The sequence below is a fragment of the Styela clava genome, chromosome 4, assembly GCF_964204865.1.
Source record: "Styela clava chromosome 4, kaStyClav1.hap1.2, whole genome shotgun sequence".
NCBI classification, from domain to species: Eukaryota; Metazoa; Chordata; class Ascidiacea; order Stolidobranchia; family Styelidae; genus Styela; species Styela clava.
The window spans coordinates 4,175,350-4,194,119 of record NC_135253.1 but is presented as its reverse complement, the minus strand read 5'-3'; the positions used below and the strand labels follow the sequence as shown (position 1 = coordinate 4,194,119).

The 18,770-nt window shown below is 39.4% G+C and overlaps 1 long non-coding RNA gene across 1 annotated transcript; it reads left to right on the top strand.

Moving 5' to 3' along the window:
- Positions 1 to 7,790, top strand: LOC144422070 (uncharacterized). Its single transcript, XR_013475137.1, has 3 exons — positions 1 to 471; positions 6,435 to 6,566; positions 6,715 to 7,790. It is a non-coding gene; the product is annotated as an uncharacterized LOC144422070 (long non-coding RNA).
- Positions 7,791 to 18,770: the final 10,980 nt, after the last annotated feature.

The window sequence follows — 18,770 nt, the reverse complement described above, 5'->3', positions numbered from 1 at the left end:
TCTTGGGCCGTGAAAAATCATTTAATGTGAGACCAACCGTGAAACGTGCCGAAAATTGAAGATTGCTTCAAATAGGTATAGCGACACCTAAGTCCGGGTCACATGATCCGTGACGCGCTGCCACGTTTTGGCTTCTGTTTTGAATACCAAATTTGACGACTCCTTCTCAGCGACATTCGATGACGACTCGACTTCCAACGCTCAACCCTCACGAAAGTTAGCCGCTTCCAGCATTTTACTCAACCAAGTTAAGTTCTTTTATTGTTTCATCTATTTTATACTGTTTTATTGCTACTGGATTTTAATACAACATACAACAAGGATCTTGCTCATTTTATTAGAGACTTCCAAGCGGACAATCAAAAGGTGTGGTCTCGGCACGCGGAGTTTAGGGAACAACAGCAAGGTGGCGACATCCCGACGTGATAAAAATTAACTTCAAAGCCTCAACCTCAAGAAACCGGAACCAAGGTTTTTAAAGATTTTATTACTGGAACTGACTGATTTTATCAATTTTAAGACTTTTATATGTATTAGATTTCAAAGGACCATTTCATCGCGTGCGTTTTAGCCCATTGATTTCATTTACGTTGTCATTATTAGATGATACGTAATTTTACTCGAAAACAATTTTCATTCGAGAGCACGCAGACTGACTTGGTTTTAATTGATAAAAATAGCGACAAATCACCAGAACGTGCAATGAATCAGGCTGAGCCACAAATAAATGTAGGTAGCACACCGATTGCCGGCTCGCTCAATGATAATGTTGGTAAGGTCCGTCCACAACCAGAGTTTATTTATCTACCGCGTCCATCACTTCAAATAAATGAGTTCTGGTCTCATTCCCCCGACTCGTGGTTCACATCGACCGAAGCAGGATTCCGCATGGTAGGGATAAACGATGATGTGGACAAATATTGTTATGTTATTCTGTGCCTGAACGACCGCTAATTGGAAACTATACGTTCTTGCCTACCAGGCGAGCATTTTCCCAGTTATCGACTTTTGCGGGAACTTCTCGACAATACTTACTCCGTCCCGCTTAGAGATCGCATACGAGATATCCATAACAGCGGATGCTCTAATCTCAAACCATCCGATATATTAAGAAAGCTACGCAGTTCCGTTTGTCCAAATGACGCTCCAAGCACCAACCAGGAATTTTTGAAGGAGATGTTCTTTCAGCAACTACCGCCTGATATCTTTCGGCTCTTCTACCCATCCGGATGACACCATCGATAAATTAGCCTATCGAGCTGATAGTATATTCGCCAGGCGATCTTTACAATCTGCCAATGACATTTCTTATAAATATCATGCATCACCCCCGACTATAGCGTCGACAACAGTAAAAATTCTTTCCATGTCGAATTTAGCTCAATGATGTCGAAGTTAACTAACGAAGTTTGTAATATTCGAAAGGAACTTGACAATATAAAGCATAACCCTACACATTGGTCTTCGGATGCTGCACCCTCTACTTCTCTTAGCTCTAACGCGTTAACTCAACATCCTGTACGTGTCAGAAACGGAGGGCACACGAGTCTTGTGAATTCATCGGGAGCCCTTATGCAAAATCATCAATCATCATCTAGTAATGGCAGAGGTTACAACGCCAACTACAGAAATCACCGACCCAATACTCCAACGGCTTGCTGATATCATCATCAACGTTATGAAAACCTAGCACGCAACTGCGTCCAGCCCTGTACCTTTTCCAGTCGGGGTTCTTTTTTCGCCTAGGGCGCTGTAAAAGATCTTAACAGCGCCATATAAATTTACTTAATAGACTTCCGGTAATTCCAATTCTCTAAACACAAATCTTCTCTACGTCTTCGATATAAGAAGCTGCCTACAATTTCTGTTTGATACTGGTGCAACAGTTTCTTTAATTCCCCCACATTCGAAACTTTACGATCATCCTCGACCAGGCCGAAAGCTGTATGCCGCCAACGGTACACCTATACCATGGTATGGCCAACGAGCTGTGCCAATTGCATTAGATAACGGTATTGAGTATTAGTGCCATTTTCAAAGAGCTCGTGTTTCTCAACCGATATTAGGAGCTGATTTTTTGTCACAACATAATCTTGTGGTTGACTTACGCAACTCGCGTCTCTTCGATCCTAATTCAAATAGATATATATATGGCAAGAAGTCCTTTGGCATATCAATAGCAGCCAACTTCATCTCACCGAGTCCACAGGGCCACTACGCCCATTTGTTGAACGAATTCGAAGATTTGACAATCCCTCGACATGCATCTGTTAGGTCGAAGCATAACACAATCCACAGTGTTATTACAACCGGCCAACCGGTACATTCTCAAGCTAGACCTCTCCCGCCCCACACGCCAAAAGGTCAAGCACCAGCTTGACAAACTTATTGAATCAGGAAACATACTTCTAGGGCTGGGCATTTCGAATCGAATCGTAAATTATTCGAATCGGTTGAGAGCAAATTTTCGAATCGCCGCCATCTTGTTTTACTTTTTCCGCCAATGGTCGGGTAAATTTCTCAATTTTTTATCATTGAAGTCATATTTTTTCAACACAATTCTGACATATGACTCTTTTCTGTATTGAGGTATTGATGAAAACGTGTTTTTTTTATTGTCAGTGATGTATTCTATGTTTCCAGTAATTTATGTGTCTGGAGGACCTAAAATAATAAGAAAGTTACATACAATTTCATACCTTCCAAGTATTCGAGATTCGACTCGATTCGAAAAAAATTATTCGATTCGATTCTGAAATCATCAGGTATTCGAAAATGCCCAGCCCTACTTCCTTCCAACGCTCCTTATTCGTCTCCTATTACAGTTGTACCAAAAAAGATAACAGATGAGGTTCGAATATGCGTCGACTATACTTCACTTAGCAATCAGACGATAAAGGACAGATGGCCAATTCCTCACATGCGCGATTTTACTAATGAATTACATGATTACCACTATTTTAGCAAATGTGACCTTTCGAAAGCATATCATCAAATACCTCTTCATCAATCTGATAGGAAGAAAGCTGCCTTCATCTGCCCTGAAGGATTGTTTGAACCAGTAACTTTACCATTTGGTCTGTGCAGTGCCTGTTCATCATTTTCTCGTTGGAAGTATTTTCCGGTTTGAAAAATATATTCGTGTTCTTCGACGACATATTAATTGCAACCGAAACAACATCGCCAAGCGCTGAGACAACTTTTCCTACGCCTACGGAAATATGGACTAGTCTTGAATGTTGATGAATGGGAGTTCGGTAAACAAGAGCTCGATTTTTTTTATTCCATCACGTGACACCGAAGGGTATCTATCCACTATCTTCAAAGGTTGAAGCAATCAACAAGTTCCCTCTACCAAATACTTCAAAGAACTCCGATCTTTTCTCGGTCTAGTATGTTACTATCACCACTTTGTCAGGAACTGCGCAGCCATATTAAAACCATTGCACGATGCCATGATCTAGCCTCACAGCGTAAGAATAAACGACAGTCACTCAAATGGACTCCTGAAACACTGCAGTCATTCGGAAAGATTAAATCAGAACTAGCATCTGAAATAATGCTTGTCCATCCAAATCATACTACAACTCTCTCTTTATTGATCGACGCCAGCCAAGTGGCAATGGGTGCCGTCCTTCAACAGTGCGTTGGCGGCGAATGGTCACCTCTCGGATTATTTTCCAAATCACTCAATTTAGCACAAAGCAACTATTCCGCATTTTATCGCGAGCTTTTAGCTGTCTATTCCACAATACGTCATTTTAGCACGCAGCTGGAGGGACGGAAATTTCAACTTGTGACAGATAACGATGCTCTTGTCAAAGCCATAAAAAATCCTACTGAAAGATTTGTTTGTAGACAGGCACGGCATTTGGAGTTAATTTCCGAATACACTGAAGACGTCAGACATTTGAGAGGCTCACTTAATACTGCCGCGGACACTTTATCTCGTATTCTAATTAATTCAATTCATCCCAACATCAACGTCAATAGCATTTTTCAGCCTCCACAGTCAATTTCCATGCATGAACTTCACGTCGCTCAACAAAACGATCAAGAACTGATCGGATACAAACGGGATCCTGAGAAGCATTCTCTTGAATTAGTAGATGTCCCCATTGCAGAGCTAGGCGGAACTTTAGTATTCGATACATAATCAGCTAATAAATTAGGCCATTTGTACCCAAATCGTTACGCAAGAACCTATTTGACAACATCCATAGTTTAGCTCATCCTGGTGCCGAAGGCTCAACTGATCTAATTTCATCACGCTACCTGTTGCCCGGAATGGTCAAAAACTTTAAGCAATGGGTTCGGGAACGCGCTCAATGTTCAAAAGTGCAACGTCATACACGTACCCAGATGACAAATATCAATGTCCCATGCGATAGATTCAACACTGTCAAGTTGATATATTAGGTCCACTCGGATTGAGGAGATCAAACTACAATCGAACCATATAATTATATCAACAAGATGCGCAGATTTTTCAACAAACTACATAGCGTGCCTACTCGACAGCAACCGCCTAACCAAGTTTATATTTCTAATAAACTTAATAATGCAACACATGTCTACATTCGTGTCGATTCCACAAGAAGTACACTACAGCCCGTCTATACTGGACCACACAGGGTAATTTCAAGGTCCGATAGGTATTTTACGGTCGAATGCAAAGGAAATCCTTACGACGTATCAACCGACCGCGTGAAACCAGCATTCAGCATTCCTTCCTTTTTGTAACGTCGAGACCACAACTATCAAAGTTCACTCTTCTCCGCTGAAACCGCAGTCAAAACCTGATAGCGAACTAAGAGAAAACCCTCCCATTTTTAACGCGCCAACACAAAACAGCCTTACTCGACGTGGACGGGTAATTCGCACACCACGGCAATTAGACGATTTTATTCGGGCGCCTATGAAATAAACATTTAGGTTAATAGCGTAACTTTTTACTTTCTCGTGTATATATATATATAGCCTCATCAAAGCGTAACACCACATTATATGATCTATTAATTCGTCATAATCATTTTTTTTCTCACTTTCACGTATTTTATTAGCTCTTCCCACCGGTTGTTTTTGTTTTTGAATGATTTATTACGTCTGTCAGCCCAAAATTCTGTCACTACCTTATCCAATTTAACACATGTATTCATCACCGTTTGCTATTCCCACTTCCCCCATCTCAAAATTTTTGAATATCATGCGACTCTTTCCATGTCAGCACCTCAAAATGCTTTTAAGACATGATCGAGTAAGGTATTATTTGTCGTCTTTTCATTTTTTACAGCCCTAGTAGTGTCACTGTATCAAGTGGATCTCCCTGGGCTTAATTTTTTTTCTACCTATGTTCACTTCTCACTGGTCAATTTTTTATTATCACCAGAAATGATCTTCTTTTTACATCAAATACATAGTCTTGTCCATAAGGCTATTTATTCCTGGGCGCAATCGCAATGTTTTTGTATTTCCCTACCTTATTCATCTTGCACAGTTCAATTTTTTATATTTTTGTGTTCACTATTTTCTCAGTGTCGCACTGTTTCAACGTACGCGCTGTGTCTAACCGAATAATATTATTTCATACTTTAATGAGAATATTTCGCCGTACAGCTGTTTTGTTTGCACTCAGTGGCATTTTACCTTCAAATTTCCAACAATAATTTTTTTCTTGTCCACGCCAATTAAACACACCAAATGGTGAAGTTTCGGCTTATCTAAAAGATTGACCTTATCATGACCCGGGCTTAGGTGTCGCTAAATAATGGAAAATCGCTTGCAAGTCGGGACATATCATTATTGTATGTCAACTGGAAAAAATGGTGCAATAACGAGTCTTCGCCGAAAAGTATTGTTTGTCGTCTTCTGCTTCTGAATATACATGCCGAGATTGCCGCGTTTGATGTCGCTTTTGCAGGTTCTTTGCGATCGCACGTAAGTCTAATGTCAGTGGGGTGTGGGAGGGAAACTATTTCCTATCATCTAAAACAAATATTCATAACACTTCCGGAATGTATTTACAAGTATTCAAAACGGAATTGAAAAAATGAGAATAAATATGCATGTAATAACATTTATGACCAACTCCAGATTACTTATGAAGCAAGTATGGAATTTGGACAAATGGTCGGTTTACGCCACAAAAATACGATCTTGTGTATTGCTGAATCAACGCTTTTGCGTTAATTAAAAAATCTACTAGGTTACTATCCAGGTTGCTTTGGCCATTTAAGCTGGTGTGGGGGGTATTTCCGTTTTGAGCATTTGTCAAGTATTTGTTTTTGCAAATTGCAGTTCTGGATCTGTTCACTTCGCCCGTCATCAATAGTTGAAGTATCTCCATAAAATTGCTCTTTAATGTTATAGGATTCAAACGTTGCTTTGTTGCTTTTTTTATCCGCAAAATAAATTTCTGTTTTTCATTATTCCAGGCAGGAGTCTCGCAATAATAACAGGAGCGTGACATTCAGAGTGATACAAATAAAACCTTTGTCTATCACTCTGAGCCTGTTGCAGTTAAGAGGCATGTAGAGCTGAAGGTTGGTGATGATGATATGAAAAAAGTGAGAAAATTTTACAAAAAAAAAAATGTCTCTTCCGTGACGTTGTATATATATTAGTTCACTCGAAGTAACTGGATACCATTAAAACGATTGAGCCAAGAACAATTTGAATTTCAGCCTTGCCTATTACTGTAATATTTGTTTCTAGACGAGGTGCAATCTGCAGGGCCCTCTTCCCAAACGCCAACAAAAGGGTGGGCTCCTGCGAAATCCTCCACGCCACGTCAGGTGATAAACCTACCGGAAGAGGCATCAACGAAAAAGGCGGCACTTAAGAAACGCGCGACAGAAAAATCAAAACTTGTTACTTCCAAGTGTGCAGTATGTAGAATAATTTTTAACAGCAGTGAGGACAAGGCATATATCAGAGACAATGATGCGAGGCTCGCAACTTGGTTGGGCTGCGATAAACAAGGATGCGACTTCTGGGCCCATGCCAAGTGTGCGGGTCTCGCATTAATTACTATTACTGAAATACCGGTTGAGGAACACCTTTTTCTATGCCCCGCACATACATAAATTTTAAATTACTTTTTTTCAGATATGCACAACCCTTTCGTTCAACGTATGACTGTGTACATTTTTCTCATTTTTTTTTCAAATGACAATATCCTGTGCATATTTTCGTTTTGATCATTATTTTTCAGGGAGCTTCTTCCTTTTCACTTATAACCGTGCCATTCATTTTTTCAATAAATAAATTTCGTTCTCATTTTGGTCATCTTTTCAAAATTACGGAATACTCTCTTCCATTGGTTGTTGGGACCCCGGCATTTTTCAACCACGACTTAGAATCTTTATTCAGCTCTTCCAATAATGGAAGTCAGACTCCGAACAAGGAAAACTATGACTTCTGTTTCGCTCCTGTTGACGAATCTAATTTTAACATATTTTAGTGCAGTGTTCACTACAGCAGAAACCTCAAACGTGCTTATATTTCCCAAACTCACATTTCAACATTGTCAGTTTATTTTAAATTGTTGAAATTTACATTACTTAAACCACATGGGGACTGACCATGTTTTATAGTGTTCACTACAAGCAGTGGTGGGATTCAAATTTTTTGTCAGCCGGTTCCATCATAAAAGTAGTATTTTTCAATCGGTTCTGTTACAAAAAGTCAAATTTTTTTATTAATGCTAACCGGTTCGCTGATCTCATAAAATTCCGTGAGACGGTTCTATAGAACCAGCTGAAACCCACCACTGACTGCAACTGATCTAAACTTCGCAAAGTCTGCGGTATTACGTAAGCTAGCACACACCCATTACTATGTTCAATAAAACATCAAAATTACCAGTGGCGGCGCGTGGTCATTTTGACAACCGGGGCAAGCTACTGCGGGACCAAGTCACCCCCATCTACGGGGACAGGATGAGCGCTGTAAGTTCTCCCATCATTTTATGATTATAAAAACCATTCCATCGGTAACAACCAATCAAAAGCGACAATTTTTAACGATAAGAAAATGTCTTTAACACCGGTCCAAGTCAAGGGATTAATAAATATAGACATAGTTTATTTTGAAACCTCTTTCAAAAGGAAAGGCAATATTTACCCAGATAAATACAATGACATATTAACAGAAACTTCGGGAAAGCAGACAAAACCTAAAATAAGGTTTAAAACGTTACTATGAAGAAAAGAAAGGTAATGCAAGGATAAGGACATGAGTCGCTCACTCATAGATATATATGCTGCTAGACTTCTACTGCTTGAACATATATGCAACACGCCGCGGTTTCTTGGAAGCAAAATGCTCAATAACGCGCTGATTAAAGTCATGCATCCCAGAAATAACGTCTCTGTGAATGGATAAAACAGCCAAGGAATTCAATCTATCTTGCTTCATTGTGTTTCTGATATACGTTTTAATACGCTTCAGCGTGCTGAATGTTCGCTCTGCGTCGGCGGAAGAAATAGGCGTCGTCAAAATGATGTCCAGAAATTTTGCAGACGCCGCAAAGGTACTTACTAGAGTGTTATCTATGAGGAACCCACAGAGCGCACGAGTTGATGTAATGTTCAAAAAAGTTTGATTGGTGTATATACATCGCAATTCATTTTCCAATTTACCCACGTTTATTATGGGGTAAAATTTGGAGACAGTAGCCAACAAATGGATGGGAAATTGACGTGCAAATTTTGAAAAATTTGTGGGGTTCATCAAAGAGAACGCGGCAAGATGTTCAGTGCGCAGACGATCGCCTATTTGATTCACCAGAATGTCACAGCATTCCTTTGCAGACAAAATCAAACGCTGCGTTGTTTGCCCGCGGCGTAAAGAAGCACTCCATGTGTCGTCGTATTTTATTGTTTCCCGGATACGAGATACAGCATCGCAGAAGTCTGAAATACACGACTGCACAGACGCTCCATTCATTAGCCTTGACTGCAATGCGCCGTATAATACATCCACATGATAGAATATTGTTGAGAAAAAAGCGAGAAAAAATGAAAACTCACCATCTTCTAGCAGACGCTTTAGACCTGCCGCCTCCCTCACAGAGCGTTCGTCCCAAACCGGAGAGCTCTGAATGCCATTGAAACACTCAATGAGCTCAGACCTAATTTCGGACACGCCCTGCACCACGCGTGATTGGAAGTTCCAACGTGTTGGTGCACAAGCTGGGAGACGGCGGCTACATATCTGGTGAAGGAGGTCAGAGCGCTTCAGCGAAACGGAAAAGAATGAAGAAAACTCCAAAGCATTTGCAAAAAATATACGGACGAGAGGGGTATCAAGACACATATTTTTAATAACGAGGTTAAATTGGTGTGCATCACAATGTAAAAAATGCGCATGAGGAAAATCTTTTTTTATATAAACTTGAACACCATGTTTCGACCCACTCATGACTGCCGCGCCGTCATAAGTTTGAGCTATCAATTTTGACTTCGCGTTGTAAGGCTGTAACACTTCTTTCAGTACAGCCGATATCCCGCAAGCCGTGCGATCAACGATTGGTACAAAGCTATGAAATCTCTCGGTAGGTTTACCATCTTTCACAAACCAAAAAATCACAGCCAGTTGGGAAACGCACGTGATGTCAGTTGTCTCGTCAGACTGAATCGAAAGGAACTGGCAATTCTCAATTTCCAGAGCCAAATGTTGTAAATAAATTTTATACATTGAGTCGAGCAAATCATTTTGGATATCCTTAGATGTCCCTTTCGAAACAGTTGCGGCATCAAGATGATCTCTCAATACTGTATCTAGGGATGCGATGTATTCCACCATATCCAAAAATACCCCTCTATTAGAAGAGCCAGCCCGTTCATCGTGCCCACGGAGGGACAGCTCGTGACAACCAATGAACTTCAAAACATCTATCAATCGACCGAGAACATGGCGGTTTTTCTCGACGTTTTGGTTGTGCCGACGAATAAAAACCGCGCGTCCTTCATCCAACTGTGCTGCAATATTAACATTCCCGAATGTTCGGTATTTTACTGCATTGTCCAGATGCTCCATAGAAGATTGATGATCCCTGGCACGCTCGGAAAGATGTTTAAGATCTCTAAAACCAAATTTACACCAACGTGAGTCACGGGCGGTAGCAAAAAGTGGGCAATAAAAACAAAAAAGTGCATTGCCCCGGTTGGCCCAATTGACGCGCCGCCACTGGAAAAATGCATTTATCCAGTTATCGAAAACTATGAAAAAATGCAACCAACGAAAACTTTACACATTTTCTAATTCAAACTGAATATCTAGGCGCTGTCTTTTAAACATGACTCAATTTAAAGCCTATTTGATTACCATACAGCCATATGCTAAAACAATTTTTACCAAAGCTTGGGAATAATAGTTTGCTTGAGGCTTGGCCACCCCATGAATTCAGTGTTCACTACAATCACATTTAAACAAGTCTGCATGGGACTAATGCTTCATAGCCACAATTACATTCAAGTATTTAACATTATTCTTCGCCAAAAGCATGTTTCATCTGTTCATTATACAGTTATAGTATTCAACATAACAGTGAAATATATATACGATACCGGTACCGTGCATTTCTTTGGTACCGGTAATGCACAACAAATTCACGGCACATACAGGCATGCGAGACTTCGCTGCTACCCGGCAACAGCATCCAAATACCAGAACTCTGTTAAAAATTACATTCGGTTCAGGCTTGTACACCAGTGGTAAACACGGATTTCACCAATGGCATCAGCCTAACGAGGCACGATTGGGTTTTAATATTTATGTACAGATAATTTAAGTTCGTTTAAATTATACCTGTGCGTACGGTACTTTTATCGGATATAATATAGATTTAGTTGCGACTCCTGATTGACTTCGGGCAACGAGAATATTCCCACCCCTGATCCGATCCTGTTTGCTTGAAACCCTGTCGGAGTCCTGTTTTTCGGAGTCCTGAATCCTGTTTGTGCCCAACACTACCCGACAGTGAATGCTAACCGGACGAGTAGCCATGGTTCCGTCGGAGACTGAAGACTTATCGATCGAAACTGCGGTTTCGATTCATGAATCTATAGTGACACCGCGTGTCCCATCACTACTTAATTAATAACTTGCTAATTATACGACATAATTCATCCAAAATCAATAGGCTTCTGGTCCGAGATATGATGAATGCACATGCAAATTTGGAGCAGGAGTAACCTCGCCTTCGTGAGATATCGCGTTCATCTAACAGACAAACAAACAAACAGACAGACAGACAGACAAATACCTATCAACATACTTACCGATTTTAAGATCGATATGTAATAATACAATGAATAAAAATATTTCAGCAGTAAAAACAGTGATTGATTATTGTTTTGTGGGGGTCGTTGTGCAGGACCGGTTAATTAATGTCATCTAGCTAGGTCCTCTTGTGCATATGCTATATATAAGCTCATCATGGCATAATATAGTACCAGGGTGAAAGCAAATGGGATTGAATGAAATATAAACGAGAATATCGGTCGGAGACAGAAGACTTCTCGATCGAAATTAAAGGGGATCCCCAAAACAGCGCTTTTACTCCATAGTGACACCGTGCGTCACATCACTAATTAATTAATAACACGCTAATTATACAACATAATTCATCCAAAATCAATAGGCTTCTGATCCGAGCTATGGTGAATGCACATGCAAAAGCAGATTCAACCTCGCTTTTGTGAGATATCGCGTGCATCTAACAGACAAACAAACATACAAACAAACAGACAAATACCTATCAACATACTTACCGATCTTAAGATCGATAAGTAATTAGATGAAGAAATTATTATGGATAATTCACTCTAGAGCAGTGCTCTTCAACAGGGGTTCCGCGGAACCCTAGGGTTCCGTGAGTTTATAGTGTTCCTTAGGGGTTCCGCGTTTTTTTTTTCAGTGGGAAATCATTCTTGCTTCAGCATGTTGATGCGTCATTATAAATATTCTTAGACCACAGTCTCTCATTAAAACTCCAAGTAGGCCAGTTCGTTAAACAGGAGGTTTAGTCACAGTGCAGTTAATAGACAAAACAGAAATATTTTCGGTTGTTGCGTCACTTTAGTCATTGTTATGCAACTAACAAGAACGCTATTGTTGCACCCAGGGGCGGATAAAATACCAAAGTATACAAGTCACAACTGTAGTTTGAAATTTTACCGGTACCCAGTATTCTACCTCAGGGTGGTTCAAGATTGCTAGGTTGAAGGCCGCAAAAACTTTTGAGGAGGTTTCGCGGGCCGCAAGTCGGAGAAAACCCAAAAGTGATTGAAATATCGCGAGTTTACTTACTTTAAATTTAATAAACAACGAGTTTACCGTTCTAATCACTATTATTATGTTGCATGGGTGGCGTTATTTTAAAGAAAATATATAAAGCCTTCAGTTATTTTAAAGGTAATTACCGAGAATTACCGTTGTATTTTGCGCATCTCGCGTTTAATGTCGCTTCAAATTATATTCTTTCGTGAAAGATATTACTTGAAATTTATACAGACAATGTGTGATGGGCAAGGAAATACGTTTCCGCCATGTTTTCCTTATGTCACCTTTTCTGCGAGACTCATTTTATTACGAATTGTTATATTGAGTAATTTAAAAACTTGCAGCGTGAGCAACCATAGTGCCATCGTCAAATATCAACTAAGTCCGTCTAAGTTGATATTTCGAGACCTAGCTAAAAACAAACTGGATTGCGCGGCGTTAAATCGACTCTGCGTTTCGTCACTACTGTCACATGGCCAACGCTTGAAAACAGAGGAGTGTTTTTACTAAAATAAAGGCAAAGCGTTAAAAAAGGGTTTGAATCTCGGGATCCCAACCCCAGTTGGAACAGCTAAAAAAACTCAAAAACGTTCCTCCATTAGTTACAAATATACGCTAAAATTGTTCTGTGAGCCGCACGGAATGTATCAGCATTACAGGGTTTGTACCACCCTGGTCTACCTTATCAAAACACGCCCGACTTCGCTGACCACTATATCGTTGAAATGCGATCGTGGAACCGCCATATAGTGTAAACTGTAAATAGTTCATTGGTCCAATTGTTGAAAAGAAAAGAAATTTTTTAAAACAAAAATGCAGCAACAAAGAAAATACTAGAAAGAAAAAACATCAACAATTTAAGAAAACGACTCATAGGCCCATTTCGTGTCCAAAAAAAGTTTCAGTGTTTATTTTTAATAAAGAAGGTTAATATGATAATTGAAGACAAAAAATAAGCGAACATATTGAAGTTTGAGTCGTCTGGTGAACTCGTAATATTTTATTAAACACTGATAACTTATATAAAATTCTGCTCTAAAATTTCTGTGGTGCCCATCTTTGCTTGGTGCTCTAAGCACGTGCTTATATTGTTTATTGGTTAATCCGGCACTGGTTGCACCATAGTTACATGATGTTCAAAGTATGTAGATATTGCTCGAGACTAGAGAGAGTATATACTACAAAGTACAAACTGGAGTTGTTGTTCAGCTTTTCGTGTTACGAGTAGCCTATTTCATGTTTTTTTTTTAATTTTGTTAGTTGGGGTTCCATAAAAAACGAAAAATTATATCAGGGGTTCCACAATAAATAAAAGGTTGAAGAGCACTGCTCTAGAGCAGGGGCTCTCAACTTCTTTTCTGTCAAGTACCCCCCGAGTCACAAAACAATCAACGCGAACCCCCGGTAATCAGACACCGCACAAAGTTGTGATATATTGACTAACATTTTGTTGAAACAACAATTTATTGACCAGATGAAACTAAATAAAATTTTCCTGTTGATATTATCGCCCTTGTCCTCCGCCTAACTATTGAATTCTTGAAATCCCTCTCAAGTTTCAATAAGCATATCCCTTTTGTAAATGCTCGCAACACGCTGTTTTTGAAGATTTCAAAGTTTGCCTGCAAAGCCGTGAATTTTGTATTGTTGCGTCACAATCACAACGACGCAAGATCAGGGAAAGTTTACGTTTCAATTCGCATCTAGTTTCAATCGGCGCGCATTTTTCTCTGGTATTAATAAAGCATATTAAGAAACAGCAACACACAAAAACTCGACTGCCATCCAAGTACCCCTGGAAATCTTCTCGTGAACCCCTGGGAGGTTCGCGAGCCCCAGGTTGAGAACCCCTGCTCTAGAGTTACAAAAAAAATTAAACTACTTATCAAACTATACATCATTTTTGAGCACTGCCATTTAGGCAGTGGAAAATGTGCTGTTACCTCACATTACCTATTCACTTGTGTGCATTTGTCACAAAAGTATCTATGATAATTGCGCCAGGAGGGTGTTAGTGGAATTGGTCATAATGGTCAGGTTTGAATCCCGTTGGCGATAATCACAAGAGGGAGGATTGCTGGCTTCCTCCCCGCCGTAAGGTAGTTCGCGTAGCCCAGGGGTCGGCAACCTACGGCCCGCGGAGTGAAATAATCCGGCCCGCGACGCTTCACTGAATCACAGCGACAAAACGGCGGTTTAATCTACAATGGAAGAGTAAGTAGTTATATTTTTTACGTAACAGAATTCATCGTGAGACACGTTTAGGCTGACTCATATTATAACCTAACAGCTACTCGTTTAACGAGCCTACAATTTAATTATAATTAGACAAATTGCAACATAGAAAAACGTTGATGCTGAGTGCAGGGATTTAATAGCGCAGAAAATATCCAATTGGAGCTCCTTGGGATGCAATGTAATGAGGAAATAAAATTCATATTATATTCGAGAGATGCATCACTGCTTGATTTTTATAAAAATACATCTTCTTGGAGAAAATCTCTATCAAAATTTGACAAACCATGCGAAAAAACTCACTTCGATGTTTTGAAGTATATATATATATATATATATGTGTGCGAACAATTATTTTCGAAAATGAACATTACAAAGAACAAGCTCAGAACTAGGATTAGTGATGCTCATTTAGAAAATATTCCAATCTTGGCTTCATTCCGTGTGCCGTCGATGTCGAGAAGCTATCAAGCGTGATGCAGCAACAAGACAGTGTTACATTAAATGTCATTTGTAATTTTTTTCTTTTATTAAGACGACTGAGCTGAGTTCACGAATTGTCGCAGTCTTCGTGCGCTGTTCCGTTTTTAACTTCGAAAAAATATGTGCGGCCCGCCAAGTCTTGCAAACCTTAATTTTGGCCCGCAAGCGACTAAAGGTTGCCGACCCTTAGGTCGTAGAGGATGGTCGGTTACGGCTTCCCCGCTATCAAGTTCATGAATCTGAAACAAATAAATGACTGAATAATTTTATGAACTTGTAATTGGACTGGAGGCCGTGGCACATCAGGTACATGATGAGGAATCGAAGATGAATTTTATCAAAGATCGTTATGATGTATTTTGGTGCAGGCCATCAGGCATTTTTGAGGAGGTATAAACCTGGAAACAACGAAATCGCCTTTCCATCAGTAAACGGGGTGATTCGAGATTGTGCTTGACGGAAATGTCAACAAATATTAATAAAAAAATCGCTTGAGACCACTAAGCTCATCCATCTCATTAAAAACACTATGAACTCTGATTTGCCTTCTTGTTTATTTAGTCTGTAATATACTCGTTTCTGACTTTACTTTTATTTGTACTACCGTGGGGCAATGGAGTTTATAAATTACTGCAGGGGGGCGATGATACAAAAAAGTTTGGGAACCACTGGACTAGACTACTTTTGAATGAATTTAATTCAAAAAGCTAAATTAAACATAAATGTCTTCTGCTTCCAAATAAGAAAAATCGCAGACGATTGATATGAAAAATGTTTTCAAGATAAGTGGCATGAGTTATATTTTGTCACTGCGGTCAGTTATACTCGTCAGTGCCTTATTTGTCGGCAAAAGATAGCTGTTATGAATGAATATAACATGCGGCGGCACCACGAAACAATGCACCACGATAGGGATGTAAGTTTCGAATATTTTTTTTTTCGAATCGAATCACAATGTTTCGATTCGAATATTTCCGAATCTGTTTTTATTTAGTATATCATCATATTATCGTTACTTTCTTCAAATTCGAAAAAGTTAAAGCAACCGAAATCATCATTTTGCAAACGAAGTTTCTTTGCCAATGTTAATTAACCAGTCCAACGAAAACTCTGTAAGATCGTGTTTTGTTATAAGTGAATCGATAGCGCGAACGATAAGTAGTCACGGCCTACGAGGGTTTGGTCATAAAAGAATGCTCTGTAAAAGCAAGTGACATATTATGCCAAATAAATAAGAACTGTTTGGATGCATAAGCATATCCACAAATTTGTCTGCAAGTGTGTATAAACAATTGGTTAAGACGGCGAAGGACTTCGAAGCATTTTCAATTGCAATTTATAAGAGCGCAAACGTGTCAGACAGCGCACAATGTGCTGCGTTTATCAGGGGTGTAGATTGCAGACTGCAGTCTAAATTTGACAGAAGAGTTTCTGGAATTAATACCATTGGAGGGTACTACAACTGGACGTGATATATTTCAAGCCTTGGAAAAATGCGTCGAGCAACATGGCTTGCAATGGGATACGCTTGTAAGTTTGACCACAGACGGCGCACCGGCAATGCGATCTACCAGTGTAGGTGTAGTTGAATTTGTTAAAAACAAACCGAACAGTTTTGAAACAGAAAGAATTAGCCTTGCTAGTGTGAACTGCATTTTACACCAAGAAGCCCTTTGTAGTAAAAGTCTATAAATGAAGGAAGTGATGGATATAGTAGTTAAAACAGTCAAGTTGATATTATCTCGCAGAACAGGCAGTTTAAATTATTTCTTGCAGATATGGACTCTGAGTACGGTGAGCTACTTTATCATACTGAAGTAAGATGGCTGAGTAGTGGAAATGTTTTGAAGCGTTTCTTTGCGCTTAGAAATGAAATCGCCATATTTATGAAAATGAATAACAAGACATTTCCTTTGTTGACTAACTCTACTTTCCAATGCAATCTTGCTTTCTTAACAGATTTTACACATCATCTGAATGAACTGAACTTGAAGCTTCAATATAAAAAAATAAATTATCACACATATGTATGACCATGTGAGAACGTTTAGGGATAAAGAAGTTGGTTGAGGGGAATTTGGCTCATTTCTCTACTCTGAAGTCTTTAGGAAAAGTTGAAGTTGAATGTCTGAAAGAATATAGCCTACAGATTTGTTGCCTGAATTACCCCAGCGTATAGATGTGCGCTTTGCAGACGTTTAAGAATACTAAAGCCGCAATTTCGACGCCATTTGCTGTAGAAATTGACAATGTAGCTGAGGAGTTGCAGATGGAGTTAGTGGAACTTCAGTGTGATACTGTCCTGAAGCAAAAGTATGTAGAGGATGGAATTTCAGAATTCTACATCTTTCTGCCACTAGAAAGGTTTCTGAAGTTACTCTCTACTGCTGCAGGAATTATTGCAATGTTTGGAAGTAGGCTATACGAGCAATATTTTCATCCATGAAGGTTAAAAAGAATGTGTTAAGGCCTTTGTCAATGAAAAAAGCTGTCAGCTAAGTAGCCAGAACAAATAATGACTGTAGCCTGAATTGTTAGACTACTTGTGTTTATATTTTATTGTGTTCTTATAACGTTTCCTTGTTGATTGACGTTTCTTTGCGAATCGCGGCCCTCGGGTATTTTACACGTCCTTACTCTGCCCTGTGAGCAATTTGAGTTTGAGACCCTTGCTCTAGATCTAGAATGATAGAGTGTCTAATTGAGCGGTTGTTTTTCAGAGATACATGAACTGTTGCATCAAACAGAAAAATCTTAAAGTCACCCTCGCTCACTTAAAAAACGTCACAATCCATGGAAATGATCAACTGCAAGCAGCCCATGGCCCATGAGTGCTGCGGGGCGGCAAGTTTGACATGAATAAAAACAAGTCTGTATTTTCAGTGATTGGACTGCAACTGCTTTAGCATTTGGTTTCTCATGGCAACATTCCGCCAATTCCTGATCATTTGCAACCACTCCATGATCCTGAACCACATGAGAATGAAAATAACCTGAAACGTAGCTTGGAATTATTCGCATATTATGCAAAATAAATATGTAAATGTTCCGAGAAATTGAAACCACTTTCGACACAAACATTGTATTCTCTCAGAGGCAAAAAATTATCTTTTTTCAACTTGTTGAAAGCTGATTTGTTGAAAGCGTGTTCGGGGTGCATATACGAAGAGTAACCTTGATTATTAAGTTTGAAGCGTCCTAATTTGCCATTGCAGCCATTTTCAGTCAACGATGAAGGCCGTTAGTCTCTAACTCTTGAATACTCCAAATAATAAATCCGAATTGAGGCATACTGCCATGGAAAAAGAGGCTACAGCGATTGTTAAGGCTGTAAGAAAATGGGAATATCTTTTGCATAGGAAAAAGTTCAAACTGGTTACAGATCAAAAAGTTTTGACGTACATTTTTCGAAAAAATCATAGAAGTAAAATACAAAAGTTACATAATTTACTCGTGGCATTGGACGAGTGTAGATTTCCTTTTCTAAACTTATGGGCGGGTGTAACTTCGACCACTGTCGTTAAATGTCTCGCATCGTTATTTCGCTGGTCGGTTTAAGTTAACTTTTCTGCACCTCCGTCTCTGAATAGACCCCAGACATGTACTCCGTGCACAAAAATAGCGGAGGCGCAGAATGGTATTACAGCTATATAATCGCCGAGTTCATTCATCTTTCACTTTAAATACTCAAAATGCATTTTTGTTTTTGGGATGCGGGAATAAGACACCCACCTAATTAAGATTTACGCTGGATACTAGCGATG